General features: G+C 39.7%; 1 protein-coding gene across 4 annotated transcripts in view; it reads left to right on the forward strand.

Annotated features, from left to right (window-relative positions):
* Positions 1 to 17,594, forward strand: part of LOC140164600 (steroid 17-alpha-hydroxylase/17,20 lyase-like) — a 48,814-nt gene that overhangs the window by 19,668 nt on the left and 11,552 nt on the right. The gene's annotated exons all lie outside the window — the stretch shown is intronic.

The raw sequence follows: 17,594 nt of genomic DNA on the forward strand, positions 1-17,594 counted from the left end.
TAATTTTGAATTGCGTCTTGTCTAGTATTTTTGGATATTTTCTTCGGTTCGTGCATCACTGTATTTACGTACTGTTGAATTCATCAGCCATGTCTGTAGGCCTACTTAGTGTTTTCATGATGTGTCGTCTAACATATTCGAAGGACACCTTGTTATCTATCCGAAAAGGTGTGATAAACTCTATTGAACCAAAGCCATTCACCCCAGACAAGTGGAATGAACTAAAACGATTGAACGTTGTTAGACAAACAAAGCGTGGGCGACGAGGTGGAAAGCGTTTAAGACGAAAGATCCACTCGATTGTCACTAATCGATTACCATCTCAGCAGTTTCTTGGAAATGAGAGTGACACCAAAACAATAAATCCTCACAATCTGATTCGTGTCAAAAAGTGCAATTCAAATACACCCTCTGCAAAGTTCGCTGTTTGGAATGGCCAATCAATTAGAGGGCGTAAGAAAGCTTCCGCAATAATTGATCTTGTGATGTCCGAACATCTGGACATTTTAGCGATAACTGAGAGTTGGCTAACTGGTGATGAAAGAGATAATCGAATTCTTTCTGACTTGAAAAATGCTCTTCCTGACTATGTTATGCATCATGTTCCGCGCCCGAAACGGGGTGGTGGTGTTGCAGTGCTCATGCGCAGAGGATTTGACATCGTTATCAACCCGTCTTTTCTCGCCAAATCTTTCGAACAAATGGACGTGACAATTTCGTCGAAATCTTCATCCATAAGGCTTTACGTCATTTACCGACCCTATCCATCCAAGGTCAACAAGTTCACAGCGAAGATGTTCTTCGATGAATTTTCTGCATTTGTGGAGACATGTACATCCCTTGCTATTCCATTTGTAATAGCGGGTGATTTTAACTTCCATGTGGACGTTCTGGATGATCGCGAAGCAATAATCTTTCGTGAACTTCTTGATTCTGCTTCATTTGATCAGCATGTAGACAAACCTACACATCGCTGCGGTCATACGCTAGATTTGGTGATTACGCGCAGCTCCGATTCCATCATTTCTGATTTGACAATTGATGATACACTTCCATCTAATCATTTTGCTGTCATTTGCAAGCTTGCTGTGTCACGTCCACCTGTCACCAAACATCAGTTTCGCTTTCGCAAACTTCGTGACATCGATCTCAATGCATTTAATAATGACATCGCTGCTTCGTCTCTTGTGACTGATCCAGCCAATGACGTTGAGTCCCTCAGTACTCAATTTGACAATGTCATGTCTGACTTGTTAGATTGTCATGCTCCGGAGGTTTCTAGAAGCGTTTCATTGCGGCCTCATATGATGAGGCGCTCCGAAAAGAAAAGCAGGAACGTCGTCGCTGTGAGCGTCAGTTTTGTAAATCTGGACTTGAAGTACACAGACAAACCTATCGTGATCAGTGCAAGAAATACTCAGCTAAGCTAGAAGAAGCAAAATCTAACTACCATAAATTGCAACTGAAGGACTGCGACCAAAAACAGTTGTTTCGACAGGTTGACAAAATGTGTTCGACTGGCTCCAACAGAACTCTTTCCTCCCATGACAGCACTGAAAAGCTGGCAAATGACTTCGCGGAGTTTTTTGCGGATAAGATCCGGAAAGTCAGAGATAAGCTTGACAACATCACTCTGCAACCATCCGTGCCTTCTGAACAAAACCATACCTCAACTTTCAGTAATTTCTGCGAGGTATCTGAAGAGACTATCCATCGTATCATCATGAAATCACCATCGTCGACATGCTCGCTGGACTCAATTCCAACTTCGCTCCTAAAAGAATGCCTTCCTGAGTTACTTCCATCGATTACTAAAATTGTCAATCGTTCGCTCCTATCTGGCATCTTTCCTGCATCATACAAGGTTTCTAGTGTAACTCCCTTGATCAAGAAACCTGGACTCGACGTTAATATACTGAACAACTACAGGCCTATCTCCAACCTGAAGTTTGTCTCAAATGTTGTTGAGAGGGCGGCGTCAGCCCAGCTTCAAGAATACATGCTTGATAACGAACTGTATGGTAGTAGGCAATCAGCGTATCGCAAGCATTTCAGCACGGAGACTGCTCTAGTGCGAGTACAGAACGTTATATTTCGTGCTGTTGACCAGCGTTCTGATGTTGTGCTTGTTCTACTCGATCTCTCGGCCGCCTTTGATACAGTCGACCATCAGATATTACTTCGGCGGCTGAGAGATCGTTACGGAGTCCACGTAAAAGCGCTTGCCTGGTGTACTAGCTACCTTTGTAATCGTCAACAATCAGTTGTTATTGGCGACAGTGTATCTGCGACACACTTCATGAACTGCTCCGTACCTCAAGGATCTGTCGCTGGACCATTCATGTTTACAGTTTATGCTGCTCCGCTTGAAGACTTGATTAGGTCATATGGTGTTGAAACTATGATCTACGCGGACGATACACAGTTGTATCTTGTATTGGATCCTAGTAGCGACGACCAACTTCAACGCCTTGAAGACTGCGTTCGAGGCGTGAAAGCATGGATTGCAGAAAATAGATTGCTTCTGAACGATTCAAAGACTGAGGTGTTGCATTTATCTTCGCGATTTAGCAGGAATCCGACACCAATTTCTACCATCAAAGTTGGCGACTCAGAAGTTGACATTGCTTCAGAAGTGCGCAACCTTGGAGTCCTATTTGACCAGTACATGACGCTCATACCTCAAGTGAACAATGTATGTCGCGCTGCGTGTCTGGCTATCTCCAAAATTGGCCGTATTCGGAAATACATCGACCGTCCTACGGCAGAACGTTTAGTGCATGCATTTGTGACATCCAGACTTGATGCTAACAATAGTCTGCTCTTTGGTCTAACAAGTTCTGCAATTTCTAAGCTTCAACGGGTACAAAACAGTGCCGTGCGACTAGTTTTAGGAGTCAGTGGCCATCGCGTTAATATCAACGATTTACGCTGAAATGAGCTGCACTGGCTTCCTGTGAAAGATCGAATTGTCTTCAAAATCCTCATGATCACATACAAATCACTGAATGGACTAGCTCCACCTTACCTGAAATAACTTCTTAACACCTACAAACCGAGCCGCTCCCTTCGGTCGTCGTCGCTTTCTCTCCTTGAAGTACCACAGACTGTAGCAACATCAACGTACGGAGAGCGTGCCTTCTCAGTTTCTTCACCTAAGTTGTGGAATGGATTACCTCAGCAGATTAGGAATGCCGCGTCACTTGCCACCTTCAAGAAACTGTTAAAAACTCATCTTTTTATCAATCCAACAGTTTAAATTATATGTGTTTTGCTGCTATGTTGTGCGTGGTATCCAGTTAAGCAGACGTTTTAGTTTTCTCACCTCTGTCGGTTTTTTCCATCCGTTCGGCTTGTCCGTTCCACGGAGGTGATGGTCTGTTTTTGCTCTCTCCAACTCGTCTGCTGCCTAGATGCCATGCATGAATCAATTTTGTGCAATTTTTCTTTTCAGATTGCTTATGTTGTTTTTAAGTCATATGTATATTGTATGTTTTGGACCTATACTATGTTAGCTTTTTAAATCACGTTTTAACGTATGGTCATGAGTGCTGCTTTCACTCTCTGAACTTTGTATATTTAATGCGGTTTTATCATTGTTTTTTATAACTTTTAATTTTGTGTATTGGTTGCATATTTATGTAAAGCGCTTAGAGGCCTTTTTAAAGGTATTTCTGCGCTATACAAACGCCTCATTATTATTATTATTATTATTATTAGCCTGGCCCTACAGATTGACCACTGTAATTGACCACAGCCTATCAATGTAGTAAGGGAAGCACCAGTAGATATCAAGGGGGGGGGGGCTTGGTAGTTTTTTGAAGAAAAAAAATTGTCACGCCGTCTGATAAAAAAAAAAATGCTCCACCTCTCAATAAAAAAATTTTGCTCCACCTCAGACGCAAAAAAAAAAAAAATTACCCACCTCGGACCAGAAAAAAAAAGATTTGGCTGATTTGGTATCGAGGGTGGAAAAAATTAGTCAACTTGGTGAAGAAAAATTAACCTCATATTGCTTTTAAATTGCAATTTTCATCATATATTTATTTTAGCTTCAAACTGGTAAGTATTGTGTATGCATTTGTTTGTGAAAAGTTATTCTGTGAGCGAGAACAGTAAAACACTTAATTCATTCCACTTCAAAGATTTTTACCAGAGTCCACCCCGGGTCAAAAAGAAGTCTAAGCCACATGATGATGGGAGCCATATGTGGGGATGGATCTGGGTATGTTTTTGGTGAGATATCCTCACATTAATTTATGTTTTGAAGACATGGATCCAATAATTGTCCCAATAAAGGCTCGATGTACATATTCCATCAATAATGCCGGGTCAAATTGATGATTTTTTTTGGATTTTTTTTTACTTTTACCCTCTGACCAAGAAAGCTGACTACGCCCTGATGTGAACTCATTTTAACAGAAGAATAATGTTTTTTTGCTACAGAAATTGAGGTGCTACAAAACGTAAAAATATGGACAAAATTCGTTTCACAAATCCAAAAACAAATTGGTGAAAATATAGAACTTCGCGATTTTTTTACCATTCTCGCATCCCTTATTTATTTGAGTATTCGAGACCAAGCGGGATGCCACCCGGACCTACGGGACTGCCTATTATTGGAAATATGTTCAGTAAGTCGATCTTTGAGAATATAAATGATGTTTTTAAAAGAATTTTCGGGAAAATATTTTTTGGAAGACATCAAATAATCCAAGCTATCACTCAGAGATATGATGGAATTTTACGCTCAGTCAGAACACAATTTTTGTTAACTTAAGATCTGACTAGATCATAAAATTAGAGTTAAAAATTAGAGCATTACTTAGGCACAACATCTAATTTGGTCCTATAACGCTATCGGTGCCCCAATATGTACTTATGACTCTTTCTATCGTATCCTGAACATTTGTACAATGCTTACGTTTTTTATTCAAATGAAAAACAATAACACTATGCAAATGTTAATTATTATGCTTGATGTAATTTATTATATCTCCAGTGTGTTATGCTAAGAGTCATCGGTACCTAGCCGGGAACCGATAGTTATATAGGATCAAATTTGATGCGGTGCCTTAAAGACAGGGATAAAAAGAATTTATCGCGTCTGATGTCACTGTCAATTACGATCTTGGATTGGTTTACACAGGACAGGGTTATATAGCGCGTAAAAGGAAGACCAATCTATCTGGTGCTGATCGGAGAAAAGGAATAGCAGTAAATGGCGAAAAATTACGTACTTTTACAAGGCAAAAATTAGCTTTTCTAGGCTTTGTTGACATGGTGCCTTCGCCAAAGAAAGTTTCCCACTATCAATACCTAACTTTTGAGATGGTTTGCATGTTTGAAGGTGCAAAATTAACCATAAGGCGCCCGGTTGTACCGCCGCGTTCAGCAAGTCATCATCACGATACTTGTAAACAAACCGTGCTCTTTTTATCTCTGCCTTTAATTATAACAAGATTTGTATGGGCCTATAATGTATTGATGGAGAACGCGTAAGGCACGTACAGAAGAACATATGGAAATAAACATGCTCAATGGGAGGGGGGCAGAAAATAACCAGCTTCCCTCTTATCACATGATGCGGATAAATTGTATGGAGTAATCCACTTTAAATCGGGCCTGTTGCATATTTGTTGACAAAACAAAATACTAATATTCACTTGCTCATGATACGTAGTCTCTGCGTACCACAATACGATTTGAATTTGGAAATCCGTTTTTTTATCCAGGTTTCCTGGATCAACCTCACATTAAGTTCAAGGAAATGAGAAAGAAGTATGGCAATATATTTGCCGTGAAAATGGGTCAGCGATGGATGGTAGTTCTCAATCAAATACAGCCTGTCTCAACAAAAATTGTGCAAGTGGAAAATGCCCTCTATGGCAATTAGAAAATACTGATGTGACATGATGCTTACATCAACGTCAAGGTCGCAGTCATAGCTTTTAGATACCGTTTGTTTTATTCATTTTGGTTTCGGCAATCCAGAGATCTGCTTCACTAAACACAAATGTATGAAACCCCTTTGTGCCACTTTTTAGGAAATTGAATAGAATGTTATATCCAAATAAATACCTGTACAGTACAGTTAATAAATGAACATTCATTTGCAGGATTAGAAATGATTATGTAACAATTGCTCATGCTTCTGTCACACTACACCGAATAGGTCTTCCGTACAAGAAACGGATGGTATTTTAGTAAATCCGTTGTTGTTCGTCAATGATCGTTTTATGTTCTTTTTATGTCCTGCTATCATCCGCCAAATGCGTTTCGTGTTAGGTGATGTTCGTTAAGTCCATCGGCATGCACAAAACTTGAAACGGAGTGTACCGAATACACATGTTCGGTATTTATCCGATGTGTGTTCGTATGGTGCTGAATATTGCCGGAGTTTGTTCGCTCTCCTTTCGTTCATGTTCGTTCTTTGTTCGTTGCACTCGGCCCGTGTTCGTTGCAAATACGTTCCTTTGAGGCCTTCACCACCGGATAGCATATTTATGCATTCGGTGATGTACGTTGACCCAGACCGTGTTAGTGTCACACTACACCGGATCGGTCTTCCGTATAAGAAACGGATGGTATTTTAGCAAATCCGTTAGTGTTCGTCAATGTTCGTTTTATGTTCTTCATATGTCCTGCTATTATCCGCCAAATGCGTTTCGTGTTAGGTGATGATTGTTTAGTCCGTCGACAATACGTTTCAAGTTTTGTGCATGCACAAAACTTGAAACGGAGTGTGCTCGAATACACATGTTCGGAAGTTGTCCGATGTGTGTTCGTACAGTTCTGTATATATACCCTGGGTTTGTTCGTTATTCTTTCGTTTATATACCGCAGGTGTTTGCAAGGTTTCGCAGGCGCTTGTGCCGGATGTAGGCCTATGGCGAACATGTGCATCAATCATGGGGGGGTTCTGAAGGGTGTGTGACGCAATATCATATTTCCCCAGTACTTTAGTGACTGACAAGTAGAAAAAAGGGGAAAGGAGAGAAAAAAGAAAAGAAAGTGAGAAAAATTGAAGAGAGAAGAGAAGAAAAAAGTTAAATTGCACGTAATTTAGTAGGCCTATGCATGTAAGTAGTATTGAGCATGTTGAGGGAGGGTCACTTTCTGAAGGGTAGAGGACGCAATATCAAATTCCTACCAGTTTTAGTGATTGACAAGAAAGAAAAAGAAGAGAAAACATGGAACAGGTTAAATTGTATGTTATTGAGTAGGCCCAGGATAGTATATAGTAAGCCTAAGTATAGGCCTGTGATTATTATAGGCAGTGCTTTAAATGTCGTTCCTTGGCCCAAAAGCCTGTGAAAATTACTGCCGGCCCGTCGATATGTAGGGCCCGTGACATTTTGTACTCCCATTTTGTCACCAAAATCAGTATTTAAGACGGTCTATTACTGACTTTAACATATCAATCCATGCATGCTTTACCTGAAATTACGAGTCTGAAGTCTTATATCTTAAAGTGTCAGTGGATCAGTGTAACATTTTAAATTTTGCAAATTCAGTTCGGGCCTTCTTTGTTTTTTTTTGTTTAAGGCAATAATAGTGTAAAAATGATGCACCAAAAACAAGTGTCCAAATTTTCCATTTTAAAACTAAATTTTTACACAATAGGCCCAGGCCTAATAGGCCCTACAGTCCCCATGCAAATGGCTTCAATTGGACCTTCATTTTAAAAATGGACAAGTCTTCCTTTTGCTTCTGCTATGGACATCCACGTGTTATTTTTAAAACAATTGTTTATATTATACAATAATTGTGAAAACTTTTCAATGGCTTTAATTAGGCTTTCGTTTCACCAATTTGCGGCTCTAAAAAATGACAAATGGCTTCAATTGGGCCTTCATTGTCCAAAGGTTCCTCACCTCTATTGCCCCCGGACTCTGGTTGCCCTGATATATCAGATTTGTAGCCCTTTTGTACTTATTAGCCAATATTTGACCATTTTCGTCAAAGTTTTCCCCCTTAAAAGTTGTCTTTCCCCACTTTGTTCACCCTCTGAAAAAGTGCTTGCTACGTCACTGCCTCTAAGGGGTCAAAACCCTCTCAAACACCCTCTCCTCCCCACTTTTCTGATAGTGTGGACGTCCCTGTTGGTGCCACATGCCACGGATTCGCCGGTTATTTGTCGGACGTTGAACGATTGAATATAAAACGCCTGCAGGATTATTAGCGGCCACAACGCATAGAGAGACGAACGGGAATCGGATCCCAAAATCCGTACATTTGTCGGACGTTGACCCCCATAATCCGGTCATTTGTCGGACGTTGAACGATCGAATATAAGACGCCTGCAGGATTATTAGCGGCCACAACGCATAGAGAAACGAACGGGAATCGGACCCCAAATCCGGTCATTTGTCGGACGTTGAACGATCGGATATAAGACGCCTGCAGGGTTATTAGCGGCCACAACGCATAGAGAGACGAACGGGAATCGGACCCAAAATCCCACCGAATCTTCTGCCGGACTGGTGATTTTTCCACCGAATAAAATATTTTTGTATTCGGTGATGTACGTTAATCCAGTCCGTCGTAGTGTGACAGACCTATCAGCATAATTGTATTGAAGACGAGGGCAGCACAGGTGACGGTCACGCAGAAGGAAGGGGGCTCTGAGTGACCCATGTACACGAACAATAATGTTAAAGACCAAACAGTAAAATGCACTAAACTGTTGATTTATAGAATGTCGGATTCAGCTGCTGCGCACTCGGAAATGTGCTTATGATTTGATAAAAATCATCATGAATTTTAAATCGTTAGTGTAAAATGTCAAACGTTTAATTATGATGTGCAATATTATGTTGACATGATTTTTAATTTTACAACAGAGTGTGCAATATTTGTCTGTCTTTTAACATGTCTTGACTGACAAAGAGAACAGTATATACCATGATAAAATCACTAACATTGTACACGTATTTAACTTTGCAGCAGAATGTGAACATATATATGTATTTATCTTTTATTCTGTTTTAAGTGGAAAAAGAGAATCATTATACCTGTATCATGATAAAACAGTAAAAACAGTATAACAATTTTGTATTGTTGTCATGTGTTATCGATTCATTCTTTTGATTTCACGAAGGAACGCTTGATAAACTTGATGCTATCATTGACTTACATGTACAGCCATCTTAGTAAAAGTGGCACAATTGTGATTTTACCCTTTCGTCGTTAACTAAACATATCTCGAGATCAAAACAAGCAAATTGAACAGAACAAACGGTATTCGACAGCTAAGACTGCGCCCTTGACGTTAATGTAAGCATCATGTCACAACATTTTCTAATTGCCAAAGAGGGCGCTTTTTACTTGCACAATTTTTTTTGAGACAGGCTGTAAATGTCGTGAGAGATGCAATGCTAAAGAAACCAGGACAGCCTGACTTATATTCAAGTAAGTAGGGGGTGTGGGGGTGTGTGGGGTGTGGGTGTGTGTGTGTGTGTGTGTGTGTGTTTGGTTAACGTTGCTTGTGTTTGGGTGTGGTGTGTTTGGGGTGCGTGTGTTTAAGTTGCGTGCTTGGGTATATAAGTCGCATCACATAAAGTAATTACCCCACCCTTCTTAACGAGACAATAACTCAAAATGTATGCATCCAATTTTACTGAATAAAAAAAAAAAAAAAAAAAAAAGAAAAGAGAAGCCCAATAAATTTGATGCCTCAATTGTCCTAATAGCCCAACATGTGTTGCTATTTCAGTTTTAAAATTGGATGCATACATTTTGAGTTATTATTTTGTAAATTAAATCAAATACTGGAACTAAAATTTGCAACTCACTTTGCTACGTTGCGTCCGAAAGCATCGGACTTCGTCAGGCATCTGATTGAAAATGTTATGATGACGTCAGATGTTGTGACGTCAGACGGCGAGGAATGTCTCGTAACGCCGGGTCCCATGCACGTGACAACTGGAAGCGGAGTCCCCCTTTTCTGTTAATGGCGGGATCCTCCACTCTCTCCCATATGGATTCTCTGACTCCTCGCTCAAACCACTTCTCCTCCTTATCTAGAATAACCGCTTCCTCAGGGTTGAAGACATTTTCAGTTTTCTTGTTGCAGTGGTTGAACTACTGGATGAATAATCTACACCAAGATATTTTGAGTTATTGTTTTGTAATACAGGCGGTATAAGTACTTTTTGTGATGTACGTTGCTGTAGCTGCCACGAGCTATAATTAATATTTTGGTAGACCGTAGAAGATTAGGAGCATGGAAATAGCGCTATCATGGACTTAGCGTTATCATTAAACTTTATTATGCGTTCTTTTTGTGTTCGCATTTTATTTCTGGTTTATCCGGAATCTGCTACAAACATGATAAATCAAATCTCAAACGACGGCTATTGGAAATTTGATTTAGAGGACGTCGTCCGTGCAATGTGCACTGCATATAGACCTTTTTCCCTCTATCCCACAATGCACTATTCCAGGGGGTATGACGTAGTTCATCAACCTCATAGATCGTGTGCATCCGATGGTCTTTGCCAGGCCTTTGCAATTATTTTGTCTTAATATGGGCATACTGATTCCATATATGCGGATTATCGTAAAGGCCATCGATGTTACTAATTATGTAATTATTGAATACACGAGTGATGCAGTTACGGAGCGATGCAGAACATCTGTGTAAGAGATTTTTGTTGACGTTTTGTTTTCATCTCCGAAAAAAAAGTGAAACGGATGCCGAAAAATATCACTGCGTGTCCCGTCATTAGTTTTTCACCATTAGGTCTATAAAATGTATACAAAGTTAGGTTTCAATAGCAGGAAACTTTTTTGGCTGATGACACCATGTCCATAAGGCATAAAAATGTTGTTTTTGCCCCCGAAAGGTATTAGTGATCGCGGCGCCATTATCGTGATTATCGGGGATTCCTTTTTTTGTGATGAAGGCACCAGCCGAAATGTCCGTATTCCAGAATGTAATGAACTTAACTCTGTACTCCCCGGGAGATGATGTAGTTTGCGACACTCATACCCCCCTGGAATAGTGCATGATGGGAAAGAGGGGAAAAGGTCTATTGTGTTGTGCATACCGCGGAAGGTGCGCATGATTACTATGGGGGTCGACGATAAGTACGGGTGCGTGAGTGAACTCAAAAATTTTGGTAGACCGTAGAAGGTTCGGAGCATGGAAATAGCGCTATCATGATGGCCCTTCGACTGTAGGGTACACACCACAAAATCACTCCACGCGCGTTGTAATGTGGATGAGTTCCGGTAAAAACAAAATCTTTTTGAGGGATTTTGGGCCTTTCTGTGGATAATAGATGAAAAGTATTTTATAACTTCAAAGTTCCAGACCTACACATGAACTTGGATTCTAAAAAGTTGCATAACTCAATTTTTGAAAAAAGTAGGCCCTCGGATTGACAAAATGGCCAGGAACATGGTATAGGTGCTGTCTAATCACCCATATCTCGAAATCGAAAGACAACGCGTACATTTAAACATATATTAAATTTTCACCGATTTGCAATCGATTGGTGGTAATTTAGTATTCAATTTGTTGTAGAAAAGGTCTAAAATCGCGCAAAGAAAAGACGCGTTTTCACGTGTGTCTCAATGGGACGCTCTATTGGTGATGTGCTTCGAGGGCACAGGCATGGAATATTCTAATCGATTTGTTATTAATCTATGGTGTGTGTTGGGCGGACGGATGTGCCGTATGGGTGTATACTCTGTACGGCTACTGTGTATCTATATTATTTAATCGTCACAACAAAAACATATCGTATCACAAACAATGTTGTTGAACAGTAAAGTTGGTCACTATGATATTTTAAAACACTTTCAAAATAATCATGACACGAATATCCAACGATGATTATTATGCAGTTAGCTTGTTGACCGGAAATTTCCAAGACATTGTATTTACCAACTACAGTGCCAGATGGAAACTCCACAGAAAATTGGGTCATTCCGCAATAAGGTATAATCGAGAAAGAACAAAACGATGAAAAAAAGGCTTGGTCATGTAAACACTGTCCGCCATGGTCTCATCCAGGGGCGTAGCCAGCTTTCTTGTTGGAGGAGGGCAAAATCAAATTTCAGGGGCAAATACAATAAAAATACCGGTTGCATCATTTGACCCGTTATTATTGGTGGAATATAGGGACCTATAATACATATACCGTTTTCGTAGAGAGACTGCACATGTAAAGTCTCCGAGCTTCGAAAACTTCGAACAACGTAGCCTTCCTCATGATCACTCCAGACCTTTCTATCTACTGCTACTCTCGCCCATGTTGTGCCAATATAATGATGTTATATAATCTCTCCACCTCCTCTTCTGTCTACCTCTTCTTCTTTTCCCCATCTTTGTTCATCTGTTATCATTTCTTCTGGCAACATCTTCATTTTGATTGTTTGATTTTTCTCATTAACATTTGCCGTTCCATTGCTCTTTGGGCGGATTGTAGTTTCGCTTCTAAATATTTAGTTAAAGACCATGTTTCAGAGCCATACATCATTGTCGGAAGGACACATTGATTATATACTTTCCTTCTGAGTGACATGGGTATATTTTTGTTGCATACGATTCCTTTTTTCATTCTCAATACTTCTTCCTTTGAGCAATCCTTTAACCTACGTGTTTGGCCCAGATATTTATACTCCTCAATTCTTTCAATTTCCTCAATTTCCTGATTTTCATTGATGATCTTTTCATCTGTTGCCAAATTTATCATATATTTTGTTTTTTTTTTTTTCATTTTCAATCCCAGCTTTCTTTATTCAAGTCATTAAGTTGTATTTCCATGTCCTTTACTGTTGAGGTAGTAAGGGCAACGTCATCTGCAAATTGGAGGTCTGTTAATTTTGCTCCATCAGCATTGATTACTCTTTCATGAAGATAGCCTCCATAGCTGCTGTTAATATCTTTGGTGACAACGTCTCTCCTAGTCTAACTCCTATGGATATCTTAACAATTTCAGAAACGTCACTATCCAGATGAATTCGAGATGTTGCATATGTGTACATATCCTCCAGAATACAAACATACCCTTCATTTATACCTATTTCTCTCAGTGCTTGAAAGAGATCCTGATGTTCTACGGAATCAAATGCTTTATCGTAATCAATGAATCCAATACACAAGGCAAGTTGGTATTCGTTTGACTTTTCAATGAGTTGCTTTATTGTAAGTAGGTGGTCAATGGCTGAGACACCTTTTCTAAAACCAGCCTGCTCTCGTGGTTGATGTTCATCCAGTTTTTTCTTTAGTCTATTTTGAAGAATTTTTGTGAAAATTTTGTACAGATATGAGAGACGACTAATGGGTCTGTTATCAGTTAACTTCGGTTATATATTTTTTTGGTGATGTTATTTTTTGGTGATGTTATTTTGTCTTCTTGGCTCTTGGCCTCTGTATGTGAATTGTATAGTTCTTGATAGAAGTCTGAACATATTTTGAGGATATCCTCCCTATTTGAAATTGGTGAACCATTTTGTGCGCAGTTTTTGGACTCTGACCTTCGTTCGACTTTTTTTTTTATTAATTTCTTTGGGACCCTTTTCCAATTCCAGTATGTTTTAAATATGTGTCTCCTTCCTCTCTTGCTGACTTATGAGTAATCTGGGAATTCCCAAAATTAATTTATAAATATTAACCTTTCTCATTACAACACTTCCTGGGGAATTCCAAGATGATGTCATATCCATTTTACTTTTTAGGGGAATATCCAATCCATAACTAGTCCTGACTTTTTTTACAGCGATTCCCAAATATAATTAATTTTCTCAAGGCACATCACACTACATTTTGTTATTTTATGCAGACATTTTGCGACAGGGAAAAAATTGGAAAACATCGTTCACGAAGTCACCGAACGCATAGGTAAACGAATAGATGAGCAGCATGGGAAGCCCATCGACCCTAAACAAGTGGTATGCCTTGGTATCTACAATATTCTTGGGACGCTTTGTTTTGCGCACAAGTAAGTGAAAGGGAAACGTGAACATGAAAAGAAATATAGGTAAAATATAGGTAAAAACGCGGTATACTTGTGTTACCTTTGAAGTATAGTGAAAAGTAAAAAAAGTATACGCGTATAATTTATGTAAAATTTTCTGAGAAATTTTATAGGTATTGATGTGCTTGCACATGTTGAAGTAAAGCTGTCCAACTAAAATGGGTCTCGTCTCAAATTGAGCGACGGCCATGTTGGATTTCACAGTGGCAGATTCGAATCAGTGCGTTTACCCAGTTGAGTCGCTAGCGTATGGATAACCCGCCCTTCTACGCGCGTGTAAACGCCCCGAGGGATTTGGTTAGCACGAGCGATTTGAATCTCCCAACAATGAATCTCGAAATCCAACATGGTGCTCTCAACTTGAGACGATATACTATAACCCATTCATAGCCAATAGACTCATTTGGAAATTCTCAGGAAATATTCCATGCACATGTCACACTTTTACAAACAAGAACTGTCTTTGAAAGACAAAGCAACGGTTGGAGATAATGCTTCATATTATCTATGCCCGTGCAACGGGGCATAGATATTTATCTATGCCCGTGGTAACGGGGCTTAGATAGTCTGCTTATGCTCTTTAGTCTTCTCCTTTTCCTTCTCCTTCTCCTCCTCAAGACTTTTCTTTGCTCCAGCATATCTTAGGAACTAAAAGGGCCCTAGAGCCCAAACTTAGTACAAAGATAGCCCATGGCCCCTAGATACTTTCTGGGGTAGTCTTGACCCCAGAGGTCAAAGGTCACGGGCCCCAGGGGCCCAAATGTAAAAATACAAAGCACGCAGTTTCTCATATAATAAAAAAGCCACAGGGCCGTGAGTTGGTACACTAATAGCCCCAGGAGTACTCTATTATGTAGAGGTATACATGAGCCCCATATGTAATATATAATGGGCCCTGTTTCAACAAGCTTTCCCGATTCTATTGAGGGTCCAAAGATATTGCAGTCAGAGGTTCAATCAGCTATAAAAGTGATGAGCAGAAATAAGGCTGCTGGGCCAGATGGAATAGTTGTTGAAATGATTGAAGCATTAGAGGATTATGGAATTGAGAAACTGACAGGAGTCATCAACAGAATGTATGATGATGGGATATTTCCGGAAGACCTGAGCAAATCAATCTTTATTGCTCTTCCCAAGAAACCTGGCGCTGTGGAATGTGAACAACACCGTACAATTAGCCTTATGAGCCATGTTACAAAGATAATTCTAAGAATCCTGTTACTCCGTGCAAGAAGTAGAATAAAACCTGAGATTGGTAAAGAGCAGTTCGGCTTTGTAGAAGATGCTGGTACCAGGAATGCGATTTATGTCTTGAGAATGATAACAGAGAGAGCGGTAGAGATGCAGAAGGATGTTTTCATGTGTTTCATTGACTACTCAAAAGCCTTTGACAAGGTGAGACATGATCAGCTTTTTGAAGATCTTGGCAGGCTAGACCTGCATGGAAAGGATCTACGACTGTTGCAGAACCTTTATTGGAACCAAACAGCGTGCATAAGGGTGGATGGAGATTGTAGTGAATATACAAGCATTAAGAGAGGAGTCAGACAGGGATGTGTGATGTCACCAGATCTCTTTAATTATTACAGTGAGATGATTCTAAGGGAGCTAGAAAAGGAAAATGGTCTCAGTATAGGTGGACATAACATCACGAACATAAGATATGCAGATGACACTGTCCTGTTAGCTGAGTCTGAGGAGGATCTGCAAAGGCCTCTTGATGTGGTGGTTCAGGAAAGTGAGAGGAAAGGTTTATCGTTAAATTGCAAGAAGACAGAATGTATGGTGGTATCAAAGACTGAAAGCCCAACATGCATATTGAAGGTGAAAGATCAAAGAATTAAGCAAGTTTCCTCCTTCAACTACCTTGGCAGTCTAATCACAGAAGATGCCAGATGTATTAAGGAGATTAAGAGAAGGATTGCACTGGCTAAGTCTGCATTCTCAAAATTAGACAAGATCCTAAAAAACAGTGCCCTCAGTATAGAGACCAGAATTCGGGTACTCAACTGCTATGTCGTCCCTGTATTAATGTGTGGAAGTGAAGCATGGTCAATAACAACAGACATTAAAAGAAGATTGGAGAGCTGCGAGATGTGGTTCCTTAGAAGAATGATGAACATCCCGTGGACTGGTAAAGTGTCTAATGACGATGTCCTAAGTAGAGCAAATGTGAACAGGAAGCTGTTACGTGAAATCAGAGTTAAGCAGCTCAAATTCCTTGGTCATATCCTCAGAAAGGACGGTTTTGAGAACCTAGTATTGACAGGAAGAATAGAAGGAACAAGGAGCAGAGGGAGGAAGAGAGTGATGTGGTTATCAAATCTGAAAGACTGGCTAAAAGAAAGGGGAGCTGAACATAAAGCGACAGAGCTTCTGGAGATGGCTTATAACAGAGAATTGTGGCATGACATGATCGCCAACGTCTTAGGATATGGCACCTAGAGAGAGAGAGAGAATGGGCCCCAGGGCCCCAAATGTCACCATCTCTACGTAAAAGGTATATAGGATGTTAGCCTTGTGCTCATCGCACTATTGCCAAGGATAATTAAATCAGGATGTGACAATAGCTCATTAGCATGTGTCCAATTAATTCTTATGTATAAAGGAATTGTTATAAAGCCAGGGGGAGTATGTAAATTAAATGGAACAGCCATTAAAGGGACACTCCATTTTGGGATTAAAGGGGTATTCAGATTTTTTTTTTGATTTGTTTTGCATGGAACATGTTTATTGATTTATTTAAAGAGGAGCGCCCTCAAGCGTTTACACAGCAAATGCAATTAAAAGTGCATTCCTTGATTTTCAATTTAATATTTTAGTCAGTATACTGATAGCCACTTTAGAATCAAAAATATTATGGGATGTCAGGGTGGATTAAAGGTGTCATGGTAGGTTAAGGGCCGAGGGGGTGTTAGTGTGATGGAACAGCCATTAAAGGGACACTCCGTTTTGGAATTAAAGGGGTATTCAGATTTTTTTTAAATATTTTTTTTTCCGCAGGCGGATATAATACGGAATTTGCTGGGGATAAAATATAATTATTTGACACATAATTGTGACTGTGGAAATTGTTTTTGTGTTTGGTAGCTTTATGTATAACAAGATTGACTTATGTAAAATTGTTGTTGTATATGTGTTGAGTTTGTGTACGATAATTTGGAAAAAACATTCATTTTAATATACTGTTTTTAGAAACACACTTTCTCTGGCCTCTTCACTGAGCTAGACGCATGCGTGGTGTCAATTTTGTATAGAATTGGGCTCATTTGCATATGCATAAGTTCGTTGATAAGGCTGTGGCGTACTTAGTGATAGTAGAGTTCCAGTAAAATGAAGTTGCACGATTGCGTTTGATGATATAATGCGTATATATTTAAACTGTTGAAACATTTGTTTTGTAAATCTGCACAATGTCCAGGCATGTCGCAAATGGCAAATATTGTATTACGTGTAATAATATGTCCTAGTGTATTGTATTTGTTCGAAAAGTTTAGCCCGCTAATTTACTTCGCGCAAGGCATAGTTAAAGGAGAAAGGCGCTATAACTGATAATAGCGATATTAGCGCTCTTTTTTATACTAGACGCAATTGCGCTATTTT

The sequence above is a fragment of the Amphiura filiformis genome, chromosome 11 (genome assembly GCF_039555335.1).
Source record: "Amphiura filiformis chromosome 11, Afil_fr2py, whole genome shotgun sequence".
Lineage (NCBI taxonomy): Eukaryota > Metazoa > Echinodermata > Ophiuroidea > Amphilepidida > Amphiuridae > Amphiura > Amphiura filiformis.